This window comes from Maniola jurtina, chromosome 3 (assembly GCF_905333055.1).
Source record: "Maniola jurtina chromosome 3, ilManJurt1.1, whole genome shotgun sequence".
Taxonomy (NCBI): Eukaryota; Metazoa; Arthropoda; class Insecta; order Lepidoptera; family Nymphalidae; genus Maniola; species Maniola jurtina.
This window is the reverse complement of record NC_060031.1, coordinates 16,480,721-16,507,915: the sequence shown is the minus strand read 5'-3', so window position 1 is coordinate 16,507,915 and position 27,195 is coordinate 16,480,721. Positions and strand designations below refer to the sequence as shown.

Sequence of the window (27,195 nt, the reverse complement as noted above, 5' to 3'; positions counted from 1 at the left end):
TGAGCACTCTCTTTATAGTGAGGTTACAAAAAGCTTTCAGGAAATGCTTTTTGGCGAAATTTGTTTTTGTTAAGTCTTTTACCGTAATACCCAAATCCACGAATTATAATTAATTTTATGTTTGCTTCAGCTTTCAAGAAAGATAAGATTTAAATTACATAGAGGTCCCACGCAAGGGATATACGTTAAAATTTCAAAAGTTTTTTTCTACTTATAGACTAACTTTTCGGAGCGAAGTGGGTTTTAAGCAATTAAATATCACTTGCTTTAACGGTCGTGAGAAACCTGCATGCCTGAGAGTTCTCCATAATGTTCTTCAAGGTGTGTGAAGTACGATTCCGCACTTGGCCAGTGTGGTGAATGAGGCCAAAATTATGAGAGGAGACCCATGCCCAAATGTAGACCGGCGATGGATTGATGATGATGATGATGATAATGCATCTATACTCCGTTTCGCTCATCACTCATCTCTGTTTCAGGCTTTCTTTTCCAAAACTGGTCAGAATTCATTCGGCTTTTGAATATACAGCTAAATTACACCAAAACCCATTTATAACAAAGTAGGCAAATAGTCGAATTGCATTCAAATCTCACATCTACATTTCCTGTAGAGGAAGTCCGCTGGTAGAAATGTTTTAAAATTTGCTTTTCAAAATGCAATCTGTAAGCTTTTCATACCCGAAGCACTGGAAAATTATACTTTTTCATTTTATTTCTGAGAATACTTACAGAGCGATTATATTTAAACCATGTTTCGTATTAAAATGTTGCATTATAATGAAATTGCTTTTTAGTATATTGTATGTGTGTAGCCGTGATAGCCTCGTGGTTAAGCCGTCCGCCTCCTATTCAAGAGATTGGGAGTTCGATCTCGGGCACTCATCTCTAACTTTCAAGTTACGTGTATTATAAATATAAGCAATTTTTCATTTGTTTTACCGGTGAAGCATAACATAATGAGGAACCTGCATACCTCAGAGTTCTCTGTAATGTATCCTGCGGTATGTGAAGTTTGCTAATCCGCACTTTGGTGAACTATGGCCTAAACCCTTTTCATTCTAAGAGGAAACCCGCGCTCAACAGAGGGCCGATGTTACAAGTTCCCATATCGTAAACTGACTTAGCGTGGTGCTCCTTAGCTTTTTATACTTCAGCCGAAATCGACAATAGCGCTGATTTTCAGGCATTGTTTAAATATTAGCGACGTGAGCCCAGCCACTCTTCAAGTATAAACACAAATCCTTCTTTTACGAGTGCCGGAACCTCTCCCCTCCTCATAAATAGCAGGAATAAAAATAAACAGCTGTACAAAGCCCCTAATTCCCGTATAGCGTGAGTTGTTAACCACTAGAGCAGCAAACTTTCGCGAAATAAACTAAAACTTCACTCGACGTTTTGTGAACCGGTAAATTAACCGTGGACCGCTTATATTATGACCTCATCATCATATCAACTCATCGCCGGCCCACTACTGAGGACAAGTTTCCTCTCAGAATGAGAAGGGTTTAAGCCATAGTTTGCCATGCTGACCAAGTGAGGAATGGAAAATTGTACATACCTTTAAGAACATTATGGAGAACTCTCAGGCACTTGCTTGCTAACTTGCTTGGTGGCTGGCTTTCCCTGCATAATTAGCAGGACATTAGGGGGGGAAGGGGGGGGGGGGGGGGTTGTTTTGGGCGGCGCATGCTGCACGATCCAGATTATTCGGATGCGGATGTTCCCAGGCACACCGAGACCGCCGCGCCGTTAAGTGGGGGCGCGCTTTTGACGTTTCATGACAGATTAGAGCTCTGTTGCTCTAAAGTCAAACTCAAAGACCGTAAATAATACAAAGGCTGCAATTTACAAGGCTGTAGATGTATTAGGGGCTATAAATATTCCTGAACCTTACAACTAATTCTGTTAACAAGTTCCAGCCAACTCTTCCCACTCGCCGTAGAATCACAGTGAGTAGGTACAGAAAACTACGGGAACTCATTACATATTCACCAAGTGTTTGCCAATGGACCGTATAATCGGATCAAAACTTATTCACGACCTTTTGTCCTAGAAATTAGATATAGAAATTAGGTATAGATGTGGGGTCTGTGGCCTAGTTGTGAAAGCGCCATATACATCATCACCATCAACCCATTGCCAGGTCACTATTGAGCACGGGTCTCCACTCTCCTAACACAGCCACAAGTACGCAGACGCAGTATACAGCCACAAGTTGTCTAAATCAAGTAATGTAATACATCATCATGATCAACCCATCGCCGCCGGCCCAATACTGAGCACGGAGCAGAATGAGAAGGGTTTAGGCCATAGTATACCACGCTGGCTCAAGTATAGATTGGTAGACTGTACACTCCTTTGAAAACATTATAGAGAACTCTCGGGCATGTAGGTCTCCACAGGCTGTTTTCCTTCACCGTTAAAGCTATTCGTGATATTTAATTGCTTAAAATGCACATAACTCCGAAAAATAACAGGTGTGTGCCTGGGATCGAATCCTCGACCTCCTTAGTATGAGGCGGACGTCTTAACCACTAGGCTATTACATAATAATAAAGAGTTTGAATTTCGAATTCGAATTCTTATTCGACTATCCGGGTTCATTGCCGTTATGTTAATTAATATGCATAAATTATCCCTATTTCATTAACTCTAGGCTTAGTCCCATTGTGGACTGTAGCTGTGAAAAGCTATAAACTCTCTTTGCTGAAGATTTATTATATTAAAACATTGATATATTCAACGTTATATTAAAGCGTACATAGGATAAAGTGACAAAAGTTTCTGTAGGTACAAGGCGGAAAATCAAAGATTTCCCGCGGGGCATCAAAAAATCTAAATCGTCGTGGACGAAGTTGTGGGCAATCTCTACCCACCACATTATAAATGCGAAAGTGTGTGTTTTTGTTGGTTTCTTGTTTCGTTGGGTTGTTTTTCAATCACGTCGCAACGGAGCAACTGGTCGACGTAGTTTTTTGCATGGGTATAGTTAGACCTGCAGAGTAACAAAGGCTACATTTTATTCCGAAAAAACAAACAGGCTTTCAAAACCTAATTCCACGCGGACGAAGTCGCGGGCATCAGCTAGTGCTAAGCAATTGTTATTTATTTATTATTATGAACTAACTTATGATACTTGGAATTAATATGTCTATCTCTATGTATGGAATCTATAGACTCCTCTTTTGAAGTTGGTCTAAAATGTTGGCATCATCCCCTCAACCCTTTACATAAATCTCCAAAACTTCCGGTGTCGCTGTAATTATCACTATAAATTTTAATGAATCCCTGCTCAAAGTTAAGTTTGGTGATGTTTTCCCGTTAACAAGACGTCCCCTTCATCAGCTAATGATATAATTACGTGAAAGTGTTCTTCCCTTCGGGCATTAATTAAAAGTGTCTTAGCCATTAGCAGGTACTTACAGTCAAAGTTCGTAAGTTGTTTAGCATCTTAATCATCATATTCGCGTGGCACGGTTATGTACATGCGTTAGGTGTGTGTGGCGTGTCTATAAGAAAAGGTCATAAGTGCGACAGGTTTTTGATGCAACAGTTTCGTGGAGTTACTACTCGACTTTTGAGGCTGACCGTACAGACAGCATGTACATGACGTGTGGCGTACTTGTGACAGCGCATATCAAACGACCAGGTAACCAGCGCGGCGTGATCATTTGATGTGTGATGCAGCAACGTTAACCCCTGCCGGTAACTGGATGGGTGACAGACATGGTTGCCTGAATTTGGCCTATAGGTAATAATAATAATCATTTTATTGGAATACAATAAGACTAAAGTCTTTTAATATAGAAGCCAAATGTATCTATATATCTTATGTAGGCGTACCTATCAACCAAATTCGTGGCATTAATACTTATTATTCGATAGCAGGTAACTGTTACTTGAAAATTATAGTGACCAAAGTCTGGTCTAATCGTTAGAACGTATCACGTAGGTATTAACTTGGACTTTAACTCTGTTTAAGCCAATTGAATGGCGCGAATGAATTATAATATATTCGTACATAATTGTTCAAGATTTGCATTCAAATTGAGTCGCAATCGAGTGGAGTGACTATTTCATGACTAACTGAAATAATTGGCTGCAGGATGATAATTGCGCTAGGGATTTCGATTTCTCATTTCACTCGTCTCCAATATTGAAGGCAATTAGTCCAATTATTAATTGCTAGCTCTCCTGTTCAAACTTCACTCAGGTAGAATTAAAAAAAAATATTAGTCTATTATTATAGACAACACCTAGGTATTTGAAAGTTTCTAGTGTCAGTCAGTATGTTTATTCTTTTATAGGTAGGTATGTTTTAGATTTAATACCTAATTACTCAAATAGACTCATTTTCATTCAGACTATAACTTATGTCAAATTAAACTACTTATCGTCTGGTGGAAGGTTTATCCCGTGGCTAATTTATCATCGCTATCAACCGATAGACGTCACCTGCTGGACATAGGTATCTTGTGGGGACTTTCACACCGGCCGCAAACATCCAGCGGCTCCCTGCGACTCTTTGATATCGTCTGTCCATCTAATGGAAGGGTCTTGCAACTCTACGTTTTCCAGTGCGACGTCACATTGTACCTTGGGAGTTGGGACCCTCACATCTATTGGTCGCGAACCCCTGCCCAACTACAAACTATCACGTAGAGAAACTCCAAACATAGCTCTCTCCATCGCCCGCCTGAGAGACTCTGAGCTTTCTAGGAGGCCTCTAGTGAGCGACCATGTCTCGGCTAGTTACCAGTTACCACTTGACACGGACGTATCTACCGACCGAATATGTTTATGGACAAAGCCATATCGCCAAAGCAAGTCTTCCAGTACGATACCGCGTAGAAACCTATCAGGGATATATTAGGTATGTGCTAAAAACACTTTCAAAGGGTTTTTGTGAGGTTGTCAGTTTTCCTCACCCTATTTTGTGTGATTTCTTAATATCCAGTGTTGTTACTGCCTGTAATGGCTTTCCTGTTTTTCTATTGGACCAACCAAGTGTATTCCAATATTATCAACCGTTGACGTCGGAGAAATCTAAGTTTTACCTATCTACCTCGGAAATAATTCTACGTAAGTTTTTTACACTTTTGGTTAAGGTAACTGGGATTTGAATTTTTTTAATAACGATTTGATAAAATAAATTAAAATGAAAAACGGAACATGGAAGAAAAAGAAGAAAGAAAAATAAATACTTAAGTTAAAGAGTGCTAGCAGCACAAAGAGTTGTACGGTACTTAAAATTAAAAAATCAAAGAAAGTATGTCACAATATAATTAATCCTCAGTGCAAATAGGTACTCGCGCTAACACAAACAGATAAGCAGTGCGCGATGAACTGTTTATTCCAACTAAAAAGTAAGTTTCTTGTTCAAACAATCCGTAAGTTAAATATTCTCAAGAACTGTAAGAGTTCGCGGAAAAAATATTGTGCTTTTTGAGAAATCCGTCTGCAACAACAAACAGCAAACTTCTAACAAGAAAACTTGATTACTTTAAAAACTTATAAATTACCCGCACTGAGATTTATATCAAATAATAAGTAGAAAAGTATTATACAGGGTGTAATTAGTACGCTAGCGAAAATTTAGCGCTATTATTATACTACTTTACTTAAACAAAATCCAATACCAATAACCATTTGACTTGTAGTTTAAGTCATGTTATGTATGCATAGCGTGCAAAACTCGGGGTCGAGGTCCCATCTGCGATTTGGCATTGACCTCGTAACACATATCTACGCAACATTCGTTGACCTCTAATGTCAGTCAGATGTCTTATTTGCAATACATTGCGAACTTTCAAAAATATAGGTTTTAAAATTAACTTTTTGCGTTTTTATTTGAGGCATCTTATCATTAATCACCAGTACTATCACCTGTCTTCGTCTTTGCTAGCGTTCCAATAACACCCTGTATAGCATGATTTGCGAAGCTTGACCACTATCGAAGCGAAACTTAAATTTTGGAACAGCTGAATGGTTCCACTGAATATCTTCCAAACATCACGTAAAATCCAATTTAAAGTAAATCATATTCGCCAATTCATCGTCGACTGTACACCGCAAAAGTTTAAGTTCCAGCATCCCGGTCCCCCAAAAATCCATTCCAACTGTCGAACTAACATGACAAATGTATGGAATAAAGTTAATTTTAAAGTGCATAAAGTGTTTGATTTATTACCGGGTATTCGGTTCCGTTTTAGCTACTTTTAAGTACTTTCTACTATTTCTTGAATCAATAAATCATTGATATACCTAATAACGATATTTCTATTTAACCATAAAGCATAAATTAATTGCCATGAAAAGGAATGAACTCTCAAACTCTACATAGCTAGAAAATGGCTCAGATTTAGTGCGATTTTCATTTCATCATCATCATCATCATCGTCAACCCATCACCGGCTCACTACTGAGCACGGGTCTCCTCTCAGAATGAGAAAAGAGTTTGGGCCATGGTTTGCCACCTGGCTCAGTGCGGATTGGCAGGATTTTCATGAATTTCAGGAATTTTCATTTAGGACTAAGATCCTTGATGCTAAAAACATCTAAAATTTAGAATTCTTTTGAAATAGGGAAACTAAATAATAAGATAAGAATTGAAGTTCTACTTACGCAGCGGACGCCACGGAAGCTCTCAGATTGGACGATTTTTTTCGACTTAATTCACCATTTATCATCATACTCATAGCTTATTTTGTCAAAATGATAATAAGTTATAACGTTTTTAGTTAGTCCCTCTTTCTATTGATAAAAACTGTATTAAAATCCATGCAGTACCTAGTTTCTGAGATTAACCGAACAAACCCGAACACTGCGCGGCGGAGGACCTCATAATATCTAGTGAGTTTTTCTAAGACTTTATTATTGTAATATCTAACGCTTTACACAGAGCAGAAAAGTTCAAGTTACATATTGTATGGAAATTAGGGTTACCCGGGTGTCAACGCGAAACGCCATAATTTATTCATTAAGTTGGGAACTACGCATTAATTGGGTGAGTATTAATATTAACGGCGCTTCCCGAGTCATCACACTGCCATAAATCCCCGACGCAAGTGTCACTTATTACCAGCTTATTATACCCAACTCACCACTAACTAAATATTATTCAGTATTTGACATAGTAATTCGAAGATCCTATAAATTAAGGTCCCGTATTTAAACTAACGGTGATTTAAGTACTAGTGGTCCTATTCGCGAGGATGGGGGCTCCATCCTGGGAACGCACCTCTAACTTCTAAGTTATATGTGTTTTAAGCAATTGCAGGATCTTGAGGAAAAGCGCATGCCTGAGACTTCTCCATAATGTTTTCAAAGGCGTGTGAAGTCTCGATATCGCCTGTACAAGGTGTCCCAAATGCAAGTTTTTATTGCGAATAGCCGACACGTAAGTTTGGTGACCCTGATCCCAAGGGAAGACCCTTTGAGCCGTTAATTACAGGGAGTTGACCTCTCCAAGTCGGTTCAAGTAGCTTAAGAAGTGTGAATGAATATTGAACTATTCACATATTGGAAGGGACTAAGCCCCTCTGAGAATACGGTAGGAAATTTTATACATAATATTCCATATACCTATCTCGAAACACGTATTTTTTCATTTTTGCCCGAAAGTTCAAATACCAATTTTTCAAAGATATAACTTGAATAATGTATGTCGAGCTAGGACTTCGTTTCAATAATCCTTTTTTAGCGGATGTCTATGTCATATTAATTATCTGTAGGTATACCAAATTTCAGCCCGATTGGTCCAATAGTTTGAGCTTTGCTAGATCAGTCAGTCAGTCAGTTAGCTTTACATCTTATATGTATTTAGATAAGAAATTAAATATCACCTACTTTAAGGGTGTGAGAAAACATCGTGAGGAAACCTGTAGGTATGCCTGAGTTTTTTTTTTCAAAGGTTTGTGCAGTCTGCTAGTCAGCGTGGTGGACTAAGGTCTAAAATCTAAATCTTTCTCTTTCTTAGAGGAGACTCGTGCTCAGAAGTGAGCCAGAGATGGATTGAACATAATGATGATTATAAAACGTTTATTATCGAGTACTTACATACCTCAGTATGAATGCTACGAGTATTATACTTACTAAGATATCTCAAGCTTTTTAATACGGAATTATATTCAAATAATGTTTTGAATAAAATATTATTATGATTTTTTAATGAATAAACAGTAAGTAACTTCGTCTTGTTTACTTCAATAATTCGCTTTTCATACCAACTAGGCTTTCAAGGGAATAATGTTTCGCCCTCGCCCAGGAGATGGGTCCTATGAATATTAATAACATTGTAAATAACGGAATTTTCTTTTTCACGAAAATAAGTGTTTTTCGAAGTGTTTTCTCGTTATGTATACAATCTTATTATTTATTATTATTACTAAGCCCGGATTGGATTACCGGAGCTAAGTGTATTTTTCAGATGATCAAGTAACTAAATCTTTTCTAGATTATCATCTGATCTTCTTAGGACGTTTGTTAGTATAAAAAGTCGCGGACTAGACTAGACGTTAAAGGGCAATCATTGCCATCATCAACGCACCGCCGACTCACTACTGAGTACGGATCTTCTCTCGGAATTAGAAGGGGAAGTCCACCACACTTGCGAAATACGGATCCGACACCTTACTGAAACATTATAGAGAATTCACAGGATGCAGGGTTCCTCACGATGTTTTCCTTCACCGTTAAAGCAAGTGATATTTTTGATGCTTACTATAAGACGTATCGTTTCGTATTCAGGAGGTCGGGGGGTTCAATCCCGGACCTCGTTATGTGCGTTTTAACAAATTATAACACTTGTTTCAACGGGGAAGAACAAAATTATCCATAAGTTTTTGTTGGTAGTGGATAGTGGCCAAAAACTTTCTCATTCCAAGAGGAGATCCGTGCTCTGTAGTGGGCCGGCGCGCGCCGATGCAATGGGTTAATCATGACTATGATTAGGATGATAAGTTTGTTTGCAGCGAAAATTACGTTCTGGTAGTAAAGTAAAAGTAAGCCTCGCTAACAAACGTTACATAACGTTATCGGCTATCTGTGGCCGAGGCACCGAGGCCGCTGATATCGGCAGATAACATCGCTATTCGCTAACGACTTTCGCGCTCGAATTTAAGATACGGATCTCATCGCCAGTATTCAGGGCAGGCTCTGTATTTTTATGTCTAATCAAAATATTTAAGCAGTTTTTTAAGGTAAAGTATAGAGGCAGTCGTTACTCAGCGGAAGTCCATAATAAACAAGGAACCAAAAGCCTAATTTGCTATATCCGCTAAACCAGACAAATCTGTATGTCGCAACATGCGATGTGCCCCGCCCGCCCTCCGATTCCAACGATAGGCACCCCTCAACAAGGAGAACAATAATTGTGATATTTTGGCAAAATTAGCTACACTACAATACTCACGAAAAGTATTAGAACAGAAAATTAAATGAGTAGGTTATAGGTGAATATAATATATCGGCCTAACAAAATCATCTTTGATCGGAACGTATTTTCTAATAGATCGTCTATTATTTGATGCGCTAGAATTTCTGGAATATGGAAATATGTCTGAAATTGAAATGTTGAATGCAAAATGTGTGAAATCCAATAAGGATCGTGGTGCTGCGCTTTGTTTCAGCACATAACTAGAGCACGACATCTGGCGAGAGCTGCGGTGCTCGCTCCACACGGGCGGATAGCTCACTCACATCACAAAGATTATAATATAAGTACAGTCAACAACAAAGCTAGGTTTGCGAATACAATATCATCGTGATCAACCCATCACCAACCCACTACTGAGCACGAGTCCCGCCTCATAATGAGAAGTGTTGCCATAGTCGGCCACGCTGGCCGTTCGGATTGGTAGACTTCATACACCTTTGAGGACATCATGGAGAATTCTCAGGTATGCAGGTTTGTTTCCTCACGATCTTTTCCTTCACTGTTAAAGCAAGCGAAAAGTTAGATAAGCGTACCCGAGATTAAACTTTCGATCTCCCGAATAGATGGCCAACCCCTTAACCACCGCTTTTTTACCTTATAACTAACAACTGGCCTATGGAAGTAAGGGTATGTATATACCCACCTAGTACCTACCCATATTTTATAAGTATTGCAACCACACTACGTCCCAGCTATTACCGCTCCTATTTATAAACTCCCATGAAAAAGCTTTTAGTAAAATAACTCCACTTGTAGTAAAATAAAATTTACTCCGTAAATTATTATCACATTTTTAACCGTTATGAGAACGCAACCCATTGAAAATTTTACTAACAAAAATGACAAATGCAGAGAAATCTTAGAAAATGTCTGAGCCCCGTACCACTACCGCCAAGTAAGCGGGTATAAGTTACCTACATTTCCATTTATTATAGGAATACTTGTTAGGTCTTTGGCCTCAATCCAGAATGATCGCATTAACATTTAACAGCGGCAAATTTCTGAAACCGTAGCCATAATTTAAAGAGTTATTGTGATTTTTAATGTTATTGGGGTAATAACAAAATCAAATAAACCCGAAAGAGGGTCAATGCAAGCCGCTTATATCGCGCACTTTATGTTTTCACATTACTTCACTTTCACTTCGATATGCGATTATGTTCCTCAATACGCTCAGTTCGATGAAGGTTAAAATGTTTTTAATGTTAGTTCGTTGCCTTGAGCTGATTATAATATTTATATTGAGAAACAAACAAAAACCTGTTTAGGAAGAACCGAGAGCATCCATGTGCTAATATGTATTATACCTAAATATAAATGTTTGTCTGTCTGCAAGCTTTTCACGGTTCAACAGTTTGACCAATTCTGATGAAAGGTATCGACTTAGCTTACATCCTAGGGGTGGACGTAGGCCGGAAAAATCAAAGAGCTCCCACCGGATTCTTAAAAAATCTTACGGTTGAGCTGTTATACCCATTTATATGAAATTTGGTACAGAAGTAGCTACATTCTACCCCGGAAAATTAAAGAATTCCCACGAGATTTAAAAAAAAAAATCCAAGTCGCGGGCATCATCTGATAAATTAATAAAATTATTAGGCAAAAAACAAAAATGCTTGTCCCCGTCTGTCTGTTTGCTAGCTTTTCATGGCTCATCCGCTTAACAGATTTTGACGAAAGGCTCAGAGATGTGCATCCCGGGGATGGACGTAGGCTATTTTGTGTCCCAGAAAATCAGAATTCCCACGGTATTTTTAAAGACGTAATGCCACACGGGGATCAGCTACTAGAAATAAATATCTAGATGTAGATATGTAATTTTCTAACGATTGCGGTTCCACTTCGAACCTAAACCCGTTCAGTATTTGAGGTCTTACTGCTAAGCGTTTGAGGCTTCAATTTATTTTTACCTTCAACACGCTAGGGATATTCCTGAAGCGCACTCACATTTATAGCGAAATAAAATAAAATGCGCGTCAAGCACGACCTGCCGAGAGGAGTCGTTACTTGTTATACTGGAAATATCCGGAAACAATCTATTTTACTTCAGGAACACGGATTTTCTGACTCCTTTTAAACCCCGACCCAAAAAGAGGGGTTATAAGTTTGACGTGTGTATCTGTGTATCTGTCTGTGGCATCGTTGCTCCTAAACTAATGAACCGATTATAATTTAGCTTTTTTTTTAATTGAAAGGTGGCTTGATTGAGAGTGTTGTTAGAACCCCGCGGGAACTCTTTGATTTTCCGGGATAAAAAGGAGCCTATGTCCGTCCCCGGGATATAAGCTAACCCTGTACCAAATTTCGTCACAATCGGTTAAACTGTTCGGCCGTGAAAAGGTAGCAGACAGACAGACAGACAGACAAACAGACAGACACACTTTTGCATTTGTAATATTAGTATGGATGAGTAAGTAATGAAAGTTCTTCATGAGTTTTGTTTTGTAAAAAAAAATATGTCTAGACTAAGAAAAGGATGAAAAGTTTTTTTAAATTAATTTAGATTAAGCAGGTTCCGTTTATACGTTTTTACAAACAGTGGTGCCAGAATCGGTATTGTAACAGTGTACAAGTGTAAATTAAAAATTTATAACACCACCGACAAGTGAAGGTTAACAGTAACTAGAAAAGAGCTGATAACTTTCAAACGGCTGAACCGTTTTTTTTTTGGATTATAGCTAAGAACACTCTCGATCAAGCCACCTTTAAAACAAAAAAAAACAAAATTGAAATCGGTTCATTACTTTAGGAGCTACGATGCCACAGACAGATTCACACGGTCAAACTTATAGCACCCCTCTCTTAGGGTCGAGGGTTAAAAATCAATTTTGAAATTGGACAATCAAATATCGTACAAATCTTGGAGAATATCTCTTCGTTACACAGACTAGACAAAGATTGTAAAAGAGAGCTTTAACCGTGTTTTATTGTAAATGAATATCTATTGCGCGAATGTCGTGAATAATGTATCCGGAGAGCTTTCTCCGTGAAGAGCAGCTACAGGATAGAGTAACTTTGTACAGAGCAGCTGTACTACAGAGCAACTTTACACAGAGCAGCTATACAACAGAGTAACTTTGTGTAGAGTAGCTATACGACAAACGCTTACACCTGTCAGCCGTCACGAAGTCATGTCATTATTCCGGTTATTCCGTTATGATATTGCCACTTTCTAGTATAGCGGCACTCTGAAGTGGATTTTATACTCTATTAGCTGACCTAACCCGGTTTCTCTAGAGTCTAGAGTGTAATTTTTAATAATCCTGGAACAGTTACACATGATTTTACCTAAAACCCCACATACTATTTTTGATAGCTGATATAACTTGAATAATGACACTAGCTTTTCGTAGTGTCTACTTATTGGGATCCCCTTCTTCTACTACGTCCTCTTCGCTATCTGTTCTCCTCAAAGATAACCAGAATATCTGTACTCCGTGGTTATCCTTCGCGCTCATCTCGTTTCCCTCCTCACTTTCTTCATCCTCGTATTCGTTTTCTTTGCTAGTGAACAAAAAGTAATCCTATATTGTCATCTCTACGAATTTTGATTGATCTGATCACGTCTCCGCTCCGCTCCGCTTCATTTGAACCTCGCCGTGAACTCCCAAGGTCGTACCGTGATGTCAATACATTGCGCAAGGATAAAGTTACTGGATTTTTAACTATTATGTCAAGTTTTCGCGCGAATTAGGTACTTTTGACATAGGTACATAGGATACCTATAATAAAGCCACAAAGACAAAAATTGACAGGGAAAAAGAGTCAGGATTTTTTTAACAAGAAAACTCATATTCTGGTATGGCATGGACGATATTGGTAGCAACTGTCAATAGTTGGGCTCCTGAATGACGTATTTTATCCAGCCTAGCTTCAAAGGGTTTAATCCCGGCCTACATTTTGCATCTTTTTGGTAGAGTTATAGGCGACTGGAACCCAATCTCGGCGCGATTTCGTCACGTCCATACTATAAATCCTCAAAATAATAAATAACACTGAAACCATTCAAAAAGCCGCAGATATACGCAATGGTGGAGCTATCTGGCAAAATATTCGCTTTTGATGGCACATCCCTGCGGCGCGGCGGCGCCTATCGCTCCACCTGGTTGTTTATAGCGATCACTTGGCTCGTAAACTAACGATGAATGCTATGGCATCGGCCATCCGAAAAACAATGGATGTATTTTAAAATACTCTTTTAAGGAAATACCAGCGACATCATTCACAAGGAATTATTGCATTGCATGCTCAATACACAATGATATGTAGTCCATACAAAATGAGTTCTCATGCGCCATTTTAATGCAATGTCTCAACTTTCGAGAGTACGGGTTCGCCTTTAAAATAAGGCTTAAAATCGTACTTTTGACATGCAGTCGACACATAAAGTTAAAATGGCGCGTGAGAACTCATTTTATATGCATCAAGTTCTTTAATATTATGAAAGAGTAGAGTACTCTACCCGTTCTAATACCCGAACTCCATTTTCTAAAGCCGAGAATATAATATACGGTAGGTAGTAGGTACTTTGTTACATTGTAACAAAATTCATATAATAACAATTAAAAGTTGTAAAACTACGTGCCCGGGGAACCTGAGAGTGTAATAATAAAATAAAGGAGAAGCGGAACTTGTTATTGCGCTATTTATTTTAATTAACAGTAAATAACCTCTCGTAAGCGTAGTAGGGGGCGCTAATTGCCGGAGCAATGTTGTGAGGTGTAATATTGCTGTACTTAGCTAATGATAGTCAAATTTGTATCGTACGTAAACATAATATGAATACCTACTGGTCGTACGATTAAATGCGCACACTGAATATTATGTTTTTCTTCGTCAAAATATAGGCAGTGTCTCGATCCTATCGCTTTCATAAAGTTCTCTTTGGTGCGTGATGAATAATAATCTGTATCTTCAAGATAATTTTCTTCTTTGATTCTACTCATTCTTCATTCCACTTTAACTCCACAAATATGACCGTGTTCGCAAACCAACTTAATAAATTTTTCTCAGTATTTTTTTATGGATGGAGAAAAATTCTACACGAAAGTGTTGAAAGTGTATCTAAAAATCTGAACAAGTTCGGATTATTTTTGGAACTTCAAGCACGTATCTAATTACGTATATGCGTATGACTAACTAACTCACGCTCCCATAATACTTGGAAGGTTGGGCTTGTTCGTGCGTAGTTTATCACTTTGAAAATATAGCTCGCACGAGTCAAATTCGTACGAAAACGCATCCTAAATGCGAGCAGCCTTAGTATTATTCGGAGGGCCCTTCTAACGCAGTGCTGTAAAAGTATGGGAGATGTTGGATAGTCGGCTGGATCGTTCGGGAAATCCTAAGTTATCAATTGGTTCAGGGTGTTGTCTGGTGGACGTTTCAGACATGGCCAGTTACCGCCCTTGCGATAAAAGCCGTGCTGATTTAGCATTCCGGCATTATGCTAACTCGACGACATCGAAAAATAAAAATATAATTTTATACTTAATATTATTTCTTAGTAAATATTTATTCAAATAATTTTGTATTGTTTCAGATACAACCTATTAGAAAAATGCAACATTAACAGTGAAAATACTGCTGAAAATTTAAAAGGTAGGTAAAACCTGAACTGTAACTATTATGTTATTAATTTTTCATTATGCAATTTAAAAGTAAGACGACTTCTGCCGGTTGGTATGATCTCTCCCCCGTCTCGCCCCATTCACAACGCAGGATTTCTCTGTTTCTAGACAGTGCAATCCAGTTTCCGTCGACCGACTATATGAAATACTCATCTTTTTATGCTGTGGCTCTATCATACTTCAAGTAAACATTTAGCTGTTATTTAATTGCAAAGTAAGAGACAATTACCTCGCGCGGGTCAGCACTCACTGCTTTTATTGTTATTAGCGCGACTGCCCGCAACCGCTCCCTAACCTACATACGGGGAACTACGAGTACTTTGTAGACATCGAGTTATACTTTGTAGAGAGAACCTACTGTCGTAGGTGGTCTTAGCGGAGAGCTGTATTCATTGATATGTTAGTCAGTATCTGCATTGTATATTTGTATCCTTCTAATATTATAAATAACCTGATAAGACTTTACGCGATTTTAGGTTTTTAAAAATCCAATATTATAAATGCGAAAGTGTGTTTATTTGTTTGTTTGGCACCTGCACCGCAAATATCAATGGTTCGGCGATGTTTGCATGGATATAGTTAAACACCTGAAGAGTTATATAGACTACTTTGATCCTGGAAAACCAAAGAGTTTCTGATTCAAACCGCTAGGATATGGAACGCCCTTTCGGCATCAGTTTCTAGTCAAGAGTGAATAAGCATCTTCTAGGCAAGTGCGTTCCATCTTGAGTGGATATGGAGACTGCCGCCTACTTTCGATACCGCCTCTAATACGAGTATGTGACACCTCTCTGTTCTTAGAGATAATATTACGGTTTCTATGCTATTCATAATATTTATTTAACTGAAGCATCTTTTTATACTTACGAATTTTAATGCGAGTTTTTACAGCTTTATTTTATAAAAATGTCATGTTGCACGCGATTAAAGTAGGTACTTATCTACTTGATAAAAAGTAAGTTTTTAATGAATTTAGCTGTAGGAAGGGTAGAATAATTGTCCTACCCATTCCATAAACTAGCGCAATTTTTTCGTTAGCTTAGTTTGAGGAAAAAGGGGAATATTAGTCATGGTTAAACTTCAAACATGCCTAACGTTATTTAACTTACATTTTATATTTAAGATAACGGATAGGTACATGCTACGATCATTTTAATTTTTTAACTGCCGATATTTCGACTCAGTTCAGTCAGTTCTCACCTGACCACAACCTCAGCAATGAAAATTACGACACTGCAATGATATGTAAAAACACCTCTCTGTTTTCAACTGTGCGTAAATAGCGGTGAGACTCACTTATGTCGTTATCTATCAACAGAGATCTATATTTGGCACCAACAGTAAAAAGGCGTAAGTCATCGGAGATGCGACGCGATAGAGTGGCATATATTATCAGCACAACAATGGCGGTCGTGAATAGAAAATAGATCTTTTGTCAGCAGCGCGCATAATGGCGGATCATACGTGCCATTGTAGCTGTAATGTAACTACTTCCCGCTGGCGAACACTAACGTAATCTGAATAAGTGCCTCACGTTCTTATTCCTTTACTTTCAAACAAGGGATTGTCATGAATCACAAATCACAATGTACAAATACCCATCATAAACACGTGTGCTATAAGACCTACCTACCTACCTTTCATGATTCTAGGTCAACGGGACGTATCCTGTAGGTTTCTTGACAGGCACGAAGGACAGACAGACAACAAAGTGATCCTTCCTATAAGGATTCCTTTTTTCCTTTTGAGGTACGAAACTCTAAAAATGCGGATTGATTTAATTTGAAATAGAATCAATAGAAATCTTTAGATTTGATTTGATTTACACCGCAGCTAGTTGCCATCCTAAAACCCAGTGACTTACACTACGTAGTGATATACCACTAATCATCATCATAATTATAATGTGTCATAATTCATAATTATAGTCCTTTAATTGTAACGTAGACCAGTTTAAATTAAAAATTTATAACACCCCCGACAAGTGAAGGTTACAGTAACTAGAAAAGAGCCATTAAGATTAGATTAATATTAGCCATGTTAATCATGACTAATATTCCCCTTTCCCCTCCAACTAAGCGCAAAGCTGTATTAGGAGTAGGTACGACAATAGTGCAACGGGTGGGGTTTGAACCGCCGACCTTTTAGAATTCAGTCGGCTCCTCAGCCTGTTGAGCTATTGAGGCTTAAAAACTTTCAAACGGCTGAACCAATTTTCTTGGATTATAGCTAAGAACACTCTCAATCAGAACTAAATTAAAATCGGTTCATTAGTTTAGGAGCTACGGTTCAACAGACAGATACACAGATACATAGATACACACGTCTTATAACACTCTAACCTCTTTTTGGGTCGGGGGTTAAAAATGATTTTTTGCGCTTATATACTTAACCTATTTCGCCTTACCTACCTATGTATTCAAGAGATTTTTCCTTTTTATCTTGAAATGAGCAGCAAACGACAAAGATTTTATCAGCTCTCAACCGGGCTTTATCCCAGAGTGGTTTCGTTACCGAAAAGGCAAATCAGATAATACTAAAATAATTTTTCTTTTCATAGTCTAATACCTACCCGACAAAACGTTTGGCTTCAAACCATTTGTAAAAAGGTCTGAGTTTATTTTATTTTTTGACTAGATGAAGTCCGCGATTGCGTGAGTGTCAATATACGTAGGTTTCGATTTTCCGGGATAATAAGTAAAATATTTGTTAAGTCAGGATATAAGCTATCTCCAATCCAAATTTTAGCTAAATTGTTCAGTGATTATGGCATGAAGGAGTGACAAACATTTACAATCAAAAATAACAGATCCGCCGAGATTCGAACCTGCTGCGTCTCTCTTGGGCACATGCCCGGAGCGTCTTTGACCAGTAGGCCACGATTCACTTACCTTTGGCAGGACACAGGCTGTCATAATGAAATAAAGCAATTACATACATACCTGCACCCTGAAAACATTACTCTCCTTTTTTGGGATGTCGTGTAAACAGTAGTGTTGTTCAAAATTGTTTCAAAGCTTATTTTAATCAGAAAAAAATATGTATAGCACTGCCTTTACTTTTACTATCTAATACATAAATCAATGCAATGTACTATCATATCTCTTTTACATAGATAGATACCAACTGTCAAATAGGTTAATTAGAAGTGTCATAGATAATGCGAGGTATTAGTTATTACTACGACTAAAATATAAATACTTGGAGTGTTTTACTTTGAACGAACTACAAGATTTCTACAAGTTACTGGGAAGTCATACATCAACTGTATGTTGAGCTCAACGCTGCGGCTTGCAACTTATCTACTTTCATAGGATTGGTTACACTTGGCAAGATTGTTCGCTACTCTGTGTATTGTATTGCTAGTCTTTAAAATATAAATATTGATGTAGGCATATCAAAATAGTCTAAATTGTTAGATAACATTTTGGAGTATTTTATGAGGTCCCACGGCGCGTCCGTTAATCGCTTCTGCCGCGACTAACGGCAATATGGCTTCGGCGAACGGCGCCAGGCGCCACGATGGCGAATATGTAAATACACGGTAACAATGACCCGACGCACTGTACCATTCGCTTTGACGCGCGTTTCAGTATATCACTCGCGGTCCCAACAAAACAAATGCACGGTTATATTAAACTCCGCTCACAGTTTACGAGACATCCGAGAGATTTATTTATTTATTAAGTGGAGGCCAAAGTTTCAGCAAATAGAATTTTCAATTACGGACGAAACAGCTGTTTTGCAGTTTGATTAAAGTTTCAAGAAACTGTGCTGCAGCGAAATTGGTAAACGATATTCGAAATGACACGATGCCGTCTCACGCCATCTTTAGAACTGAGAACTGAGCTACTGCGCTTTCACCTACTTCTCGGAGCTATTTAAAACTATTTTGGATGACCTTTCTGTCACATTCGTGAGCGCTATGGAATATGTAAGAGCTCCCGAGTTCATAGAAATCATAGTTTCTAGTAGTAAGCAGAAGTTAGCGAGCAAACTTTATCAAAATTCGCTACAGAGTTAATTTTACGAAAATTATTATCAAAAAGTTTTTAAACGATCTGAAGGTTTAAGAGGGCTCTCTCCGTCACTCGTTTCATACAATCGTAGTTCCAATTTCATTTGAATATTAAGCAACCAAATTTCATGAAATTGTGCAGACATATTCTAGAAACTAATATCTGTGTCTGTGGTGTTTTAGATTTTTCTAAAAATATGTAGTTTTAAAATTACAGGGGCTCAAAGATTTGTATGAAAATTTTAAGACCACGTAACTTTGAAACCAAATATTTTTACAGAAATCTGGAAAACCACAGACATAGTTTCTAGAATATGTCTGCAAAATTTCATGGACTTTGGTTGCTTAGTATTCAAATGAAATTGGAACTACCATTGTATGAAACGAGTGACGGAGAGAGCCCTGTTAAGGCGAGTAAACAAAACTTTACCGCATGATTTGAAGGCTATTTAAAATTCAATGTAACTGGAATATTAATTTATTCGGTCTGATATAGGTAAAATTACCCGAAAATTAAATTTATAGAAGCGCAAACTAAAGGCTATGAAACAATAAACCGTTCCGCGGACCGAAATGTTACAGGTTTATTAATAACTTTCAACGAGATCCTATTATTGGAACATAAAATATTCTTAAGCGGTGTAGTGGTGTAGGTATTTATACGCGGCCACGGCGGAGTCCCACATGCCAATAACAACAGTGCAACAGTTGTGATAGCTTTACACCTGGGTGCCTGGTGCACTTCGACCGCTCCCCGTTGTGCCAGATCCTTTTCCACGCACATGCAAACTGTGGAATCAACTCCCATCGGCGGTGTTCCCACTAGATCACAACGTGGGGTTATTCAAGAGATAAAATACCTATGTGGTTCAAATTTGTGTAGTCCACGACAGACCAAGCTAGGTTTTTTTATAGTTATCTACGTACACAAAATAATATCTACAGTTGACTTTTATGCAATAACACGACTAATATTTACGAGTATGTCACCATCATGTATTTACCTACGCATGATAAAAATACATTGGAATAAACGTGTGTATAAAACAAGTCTTCAAAGTATGTTGAATATTGAAAAGAATTTATGAAACAAAAATTAGTTTCAAAATATACGTTTTAATACATAAATATTACGTATTGGCTGCTCAAACAGATAATTTGCAAAATGGTCTTAGTAAAATTATTATTTGCGCTTAATCCAAGTAAATAAAGCATTAATTTATAAAGCGCTTTTGTATTGAATAGTCAAATGAGCCTGCCAATGCAGGTTATTTCCATATTTTATTTAGGGCATTTTATAACCATGGATATTTTTTCCTATCAGCCCCATGATAACTTGAATAGTTATAGTGTCATATCAAAATAAAAAATAGGCAATACATAAAAATAGCACAAACACAAAAAAAATTAAATACAAAAGTCACACATCCAATAAAAGTTATCTGTAGGTATAGTGCTTTTGTTAAGGAACCTGTAGGTTCAAATGAAAGCGTTTTAAAAAGATCAGGTAAAAAAAGTTCCAATGCGGAAGTTCTTAGTCAACATACAACAAACACACTAATACCTAATTTAATGAATGAAAAAGTGTGTCTGTCCATAAACTTTTCACGACTCAAAAGTTAACCGATCTTGAAAATGGCACCCGTGGGTCTACAGGCTTGCATAAATCATAAAGTAGGTCTTAATATATTGTCTTCTTATCCCAAAAGAGTTGCCATGGAATTTTGAATACGCGGAATTCACGCGGACGGAGTCGCTGGGATTGGTTAGTTAAGTTAAAGCAGAAGAAAACAGAAAGATAAAAATCCTGAATTGAATAATGGCTAGATTTTATAAAACTTGGCTTTTTTACCTCAATATTCAAGCACTGTACTTCAATAAATTCAAGAAAATGCTTCCCAACCAGTAGGTAGCCCCCGTCTTGATATTGTAGCAAAAAAGAAAAAAATGATAAAACTCCATTTTTATCGTAAAAACTTTCCCCTCCCGTCGCTCGTAGATCACGGCAAGTCTGAAAATTCAATAAATCACTAATGGTTATTGCCACACCTGGCTACACTTTGTCTAGCCATTATTTTCAAGTTTAAACTAAGGGTAGTCCCACTCTTACAAGTTATGCTTTATCTACTGCAATTTCATATTCACACTAGCGGCCGCCTTCGACTTCGGTCCCATGAGAACTTCTAAATCCCACTATTCCTGACCCAAAAAATATTTCTTGCTCCCGTTTTCCCGTAATTATTAATAAAAATCTAAGTCTCAATAGTTCAACGGATAAAAGAGCGGACTAAAACCTAAACAGTCGGTGGTTCAAACCGCACCCGTTGCACTATTGTCGTACCCACTCCTGGTACAAGCTTTACACTTAGTTGGAAGAGAAAGGGGAATGCTAGTCATGGTAAATATGAGTATTATTCTTTTAAAAATAAACAAATAGGAATCTTTTAATAATACACTGTTTAAGTTAAGTTAGTTTTTAAGTTTTATATTTTAGGTTTTATATTTTTTATTTTTATTATTTATTATTTTTAGTTTTGTCTAAGCGTCATTATTTGTAATACTATGTTTATGTGTCGGTTTCAACGAATAAATTTTATTCTATTCTATTCTATTCTAAAAAAAGATTGCAAATGTGAGCCGAACCTAAAGTTGAAATTTGTGCAAACTCTGAGATTCTTTATTCTTTACAAAAGTAGTCTTGACACCTGCCGCCAGTTCGTATATTCCGTAGCATTCATATTGCGATTCTTGTGTTATTATATAACTTTGTATGCATTTCAGGTTTTACAATTCACTTCATCATAATCAACCCATACCTACCAGCCCTTATTGCCTACATTGGTCTCGTCTCAGAATAAGAAGGGATGAAGACATAGTCCACCTCTGGTCTAGTCTGAATTAGCAGACTTCACACACTTTTGAAATCATCAAGGAGAACTCTCATGCATGCAGGTGTCCTCGCGATGTTTTCCTTCACCGTTAAAGCAAGTGATATTTAATTGCTTAAAACTTACTGAAAAAAAGCTAAACCTGAAATCGACGTTACAAGAAAATGTTGCGATTCGAAAGCTTTCGATACTGTTCATTTTTACCTGCATTGCGTTTTTGACAGCTTATGCCTAGCGGGCTTTTATTTGCTGAGTTTTATTTTCACTAGGGGTTCCATCTTTTAATAACACTTTTGGATAAACCAATAATACTGAAACCGACAGAGCTCAACGTGTTGCAAAGCTAATGTGGCAATGAGCAGGGTACCATTTCAAAAATCCGGTAGACATTGGGGTCCCACGAAACTCAGCATTAGAAGACCTCCCACTAGGTTGACAGCAGACATCAAGCCTCATGACTCGTGAGTATAAAAATTGTAATATCTCTATTTTTTTATCTATACTAATAATATTATAAAGAGGAAACCTTTGTATTTTTGTATTTTTGTATGTTTCAAATTCAAATTCAATGATTTATTATATATTGTTTGTATTGAATAGGCTCAAAAACTACTGGACCGATTTCAAAATTTCTTTTACCATTACTTAAAGGAATTCTTTCGAATCCGTATAGGCTATATTTTATCCCGGAAAATAGATAGGATTTTTCGTGGTAGTGAAAATTGTGGAGTAAGGCGTCTATAGAAAAGAAAAGTTGTAGAACTCAATAATGCCTACAAAAAAGTCCGCGATAGTATAAACCAAACATTTATATTTTAGCCATTATAACCACTTTTCCATAGAATAAAAGTAATTAAAATCCCACCAAAAACATTTCATGTAAAATGTTGCCAAGACTCACAAGTTCATAATGCTTTCACTGTTAAAAAGTGATGAGATCTCTAGTAGAGCCAAGCCCCTAGCTGAGCTTAGAATTGCGCTGCCCATGGCACCTATCCCAAGTCCAAAGTATATAGCTCTTAAATGCTCTTGAGTATATCACATTTATAACAATAAAGAACAAATAACTCTACTTACAAGCTCTGATTTTACAAACCCTAAATCTTGGTTAAAAAAGGACGGCTTGGCCGTTTAATGTTCGTGGTACTTTTATCTGATATGACATTTAAGCCCGGAATAGCTTGTGCGACAATCATGAAGTATAATAAAAATTAGTAATTGTCGAACAAACTATTCCTTATGACCTTAATATAATATGTTATGCCATGTAATGCTTTCACGAACATTAAACGGCCAAGCCGTACTTTTTTAATCAAGATTTAGGGTTTGTAAAATCAGAGCTTGTAAGTAGAGTTATTTGTTCTTTATTGTTATAAATGTGATATACTCAAGAGCATTTAAGAGCTATATACTTTGGACTTGGGATAGGTCCCATGGGCAGCGCAATTCTAAGCTCAGCTAGGGGCTTGGCTCTACTAGAGATCTCATCACTTTTTAACAGTGAAAGCATTATGAACTTGTGAGTCTTGGCAACATTTTACATGAAATGTTTTTGGTGGGATTTCATTTCTTTTTGGCAGGTGCCCTAGATTTTTTTTTTGGATCTATTTTTTGTAGGTACCTACATCATTTTCATGGCCCGCTCTCTATCGTTACCTCTTTTTTTAAAAGCTTTTATTCTTGCAATGTATGTAACTATGTTTGTTTGGGTGGAATCTTGCAACTCAATTTTAAAGCAGATATATCAAATTTCAGTCTTTTAGGACTTCAGGAAACACATTTTTTAAATGTACAGACTGGGAAAAGTTTATTTTCCTGTTGTTTTAATGAAATCCCTAGCCTACATACCAAATTTCAGTCTTCTAGGACTTAGGGAAGTATTTTAGAACTTTTGACTAGAGGGGTTTTGAATGGCAATAAATCTGAAACCATAATAGGTAGACAATTGATACTTGGCACGTTTGATAAGTCTGTCAAGGACATATTATCCTGAAAATATCAGCATTCTAGCGATAGACTTTACAAATAATTTGCTTCCCCCATACGTGGGAGTGGAGGGGGAAATTTTTGAATTTCTTAATTTTCCTGTAGTTTGTATGCAATTTCTAGTGTACACACCAAATTTCAGTCTTCTAGGACTTCGGGAAGTACCCTAGAATTACAGACTAGAAGTTTTGACTGTCAATAAATCTGAAACTATAAAAGCTAGACAATTGATACTCAATGCGTTTAATAAATCTGCCCAGGACATCTTATCCTGAAAATATCAGCTTTCTAGCGACAGATTTTACAGATTTGCTTCACCCGTAAGAGGCGTAGAGGGGGGGCATTTCCAATTTCTTAATTTTCCTGTAGTTTGTAGTCAATTTCTAGTCTACATACCAAATTTCAGTCTTCTAGGACTTCGGGAAGTACCTTAGAGGTTTTGAGTAGAGGTTTTGATGATCATCAGTGAGGGACGAAATCTGCGTATTTTAGGTATCAATAAATCTGTAACCATAAAAGCTAGATATTTGATATTTAGTATATTTAGTAAATTTGCTGAGGACACCTTATACTGAAAATTTCAGCTTTCTAGCGTCATCCAGACCGAAGTTATGACGGGTCGAAAATACGGCGAAACACTTCGAGAAAAAGGTACGTAGCGCCCCGGCCGCCGTTTGGCTCGTCTTGGCGGGGGCACTGCCGTGCCCCCTGATTATTAGCCTATGTTTATTGATCATATTATCGTCAAATACACTATCCTTATCCAAATAAACTATTTATTGAGAAAGGCTACTTTTTATCCCGGAAAATCAAAGAGTTCCCACGGGATTTCGAAAAACCTAAATCCACGCGGGCGAAGCCGCGAGCATCGGCTAGTTTTTTATAAAAAGAATATTAGCCATGCTAATCATGACTAATACTCCCCTTTCCCCTCCAATTAAGCGTAAAGCTTGTGCCAGGAGTGGGTACGACAATAGTGCAACGGGTGGGATTTGAACTGCCGACCTTTCGTAATTGAGTCCGCTCCTCAGCCGTTGAGCTATCGAGGCTCTATGTAACGCGAGATTTCATTTCCATGTAGAGGTAAAATATACTAAAATCATTTTTTTGTTTCAGTGTTTAAATAAGTAGGTACCTATTATTAAGGGTACATTTTGACCCGATATGATACGCGTGGGATTTTCAATGGAATAACGTGGGATGCATAAAGTGCACATAATATTATAACTTCAAATGGTAATATAACGTGTATGATGCACAAAATACAAGCAAACACTAGAAAAAGCTACATTTACATTTTGACGACCCTTCTATTATAGGCAAAGGTAACAGATTAATAGTATAAGCAAGGGTATTAAAATAATATTATAAAGTGCAATGTGACTCGATGTATGTTTTGTATTTTTTAAGTTAAAAAAAACCTCAAAAACGCGTAAAACATAGAAGCGAACATAGCGGAGAAGGCAAACAATAAAATAGATATATCATTTAAAGTGTGCATATCCACGCCTGCTTATTCCTGTTTTCATTCACAATAATTAGCATTCTTCTTTTCCTACAGTTTGTTGCCACCTTTGTTTGAACAAAGCTTTATGGTTTAACAACTGTGCAGTTAGGTTTACGTGCTGCACTTACACACGACCAGGCCCTTTTAGCGAAATGATTGTGAGCCGTTTACTATAAACAAGCAATATTGAGCTTTGCACCGATTTACATAAAGTACCTATCTGTGAAATAAGCTCTTTTCCAAATTCTTACCTCAATTATGTAGAATTTCTTGCTTATTTTCCAACGTGTTCTAATGAAGTTACTTATCACTGGTATGTACACTACCAAGTGTAAAACCCATTTGTTTCTTTTTTTTTGCGAGTTATAGTATATTTGGTAGTCACTAAGTAGTAGAGTAATAGCTGAAATAGATAAAGCCCGCAACTTTGTCAACGTGAATTTAGAATGGTGAACGTGATTTTTTTAAATCCCGTGGGAACTCTTTGATTTTCTGGGACTAAACGTAGTCTTCCCTGGGATGCAAGCTGTCTGTACCAAATTTCGTCAAAGTCAGTTAAACGGATGAGCCATGAAAAGCTAACAGACAGACAGATAGATACACTTTCGCATTTATATTATTATTTACTTACCTGAAAAAAAAATTTGAACTGCAGAATAACGTTTGGCACTACCAATTTCATCCATGCCGTGAAAATTTTGCTGTTGAGAAATTTATCCTAATACGGATTTCATTTTAGCACTGAAAAATGTATTTCAAAATTGAGTTACTCATCCGCATTCACACGTTGCGTCTCTGTATGATTGCTTCACGGTGGTTGCACTGAGCAGCTTTAATTTCGTATTGTCTAAAAATATAGCAGCCCTGCTAGTTTTAATATTTTTGTCATGAATATTAGAGTTCAGTGGAGCGTTGTGTTTATTACTTTATGTGTAACATTGTTTGCTGTGGCGATAATGCCCATTATTTAAGCTTTTCTAAGTTAAATTGAGTCTGGCGCCCACTCGCTTTGTTCTACGACGTGAATAGCAATTTGTTTCACACTTTTTATGTGATATTGTTGAACTGTTTTGTTTAAAGTTTTCCAACTGCAACTTTCTCTGATATTATGATAATATTAATGCGAAAGTTTATCGTGACGTCGTTTCAACAGATTTTATCTATTTTATTTGTTAGTAGCTTATTCCCGTGACTTCGTCCGCGTGGAAATTAGTTTGTGAGTATAAAAGTACATACAATGATCACACTTTTTTCCCGAATGTTTAGGTAGAAGTTTATACCTAACACCCAAATTTCGACGATTGAAAATCACCTTTTAATTTTTCAAATTATTTTCATAAAATGCGTTACTGTGTTAACTAGCCACGGCCGAAGCCTCCCACTAGACCAGACCAGAGATTTAGAAATGATAAAATTCCAAACCCTTGCAGGGAATCGAACCCGAGGCTTCCCACTAATAAGACCACAGCGCTTACCACTGCGTCAGTGAGGTTGCTAAGTCAAGAAGATCGTTTCCAGCAGACCGAAAGACCTGAATAAAAAAACTGTCCTGCCTCAAAGGTCTACTCTTTAAAGGACCGGATATAGACTAATGAATTGCCGGAGTCTAATTGGTCTGGCTTCAAATAGGCTTCTCTAATTAATTAGCACTTCCGGTGTCGACATCGAAGCCCAAGCAATTCATTTAGGTAACTACACTAAAAATGCAAGAGCTTTGATAAAATTACCCG

General features: G+C 37.4%; 1 protein-coding gene across 5 annotated transcripts in view; it reads left to right on the top strand.

Annotated features, from left to right (window-relative positions):
* Positions 1–27,195, top strand: part of LOC123880771 (somatostatin receptor type 2) — a 122,771-nt gene that overhangs the window by 57,838 nt on the left and 37,738 nt on the right. For 4 of the 5 annotated variants that reach the window (XM_045929070.1, XM_045929072.1, XM_045929069.1 and 1 more), the window contains one exon: positions 14,979–15,037. The gene's annotated coding sequence lies outside the window, so the exon portion shown is untranslated. Of the gene's footprint in view, positions 1–14,978; positions 15,038–22,413; positions 22,434–27,195 lie in introns of those variants that run through there. The other variant, XM_045929073.1, reaches the window with a different exon arrangement.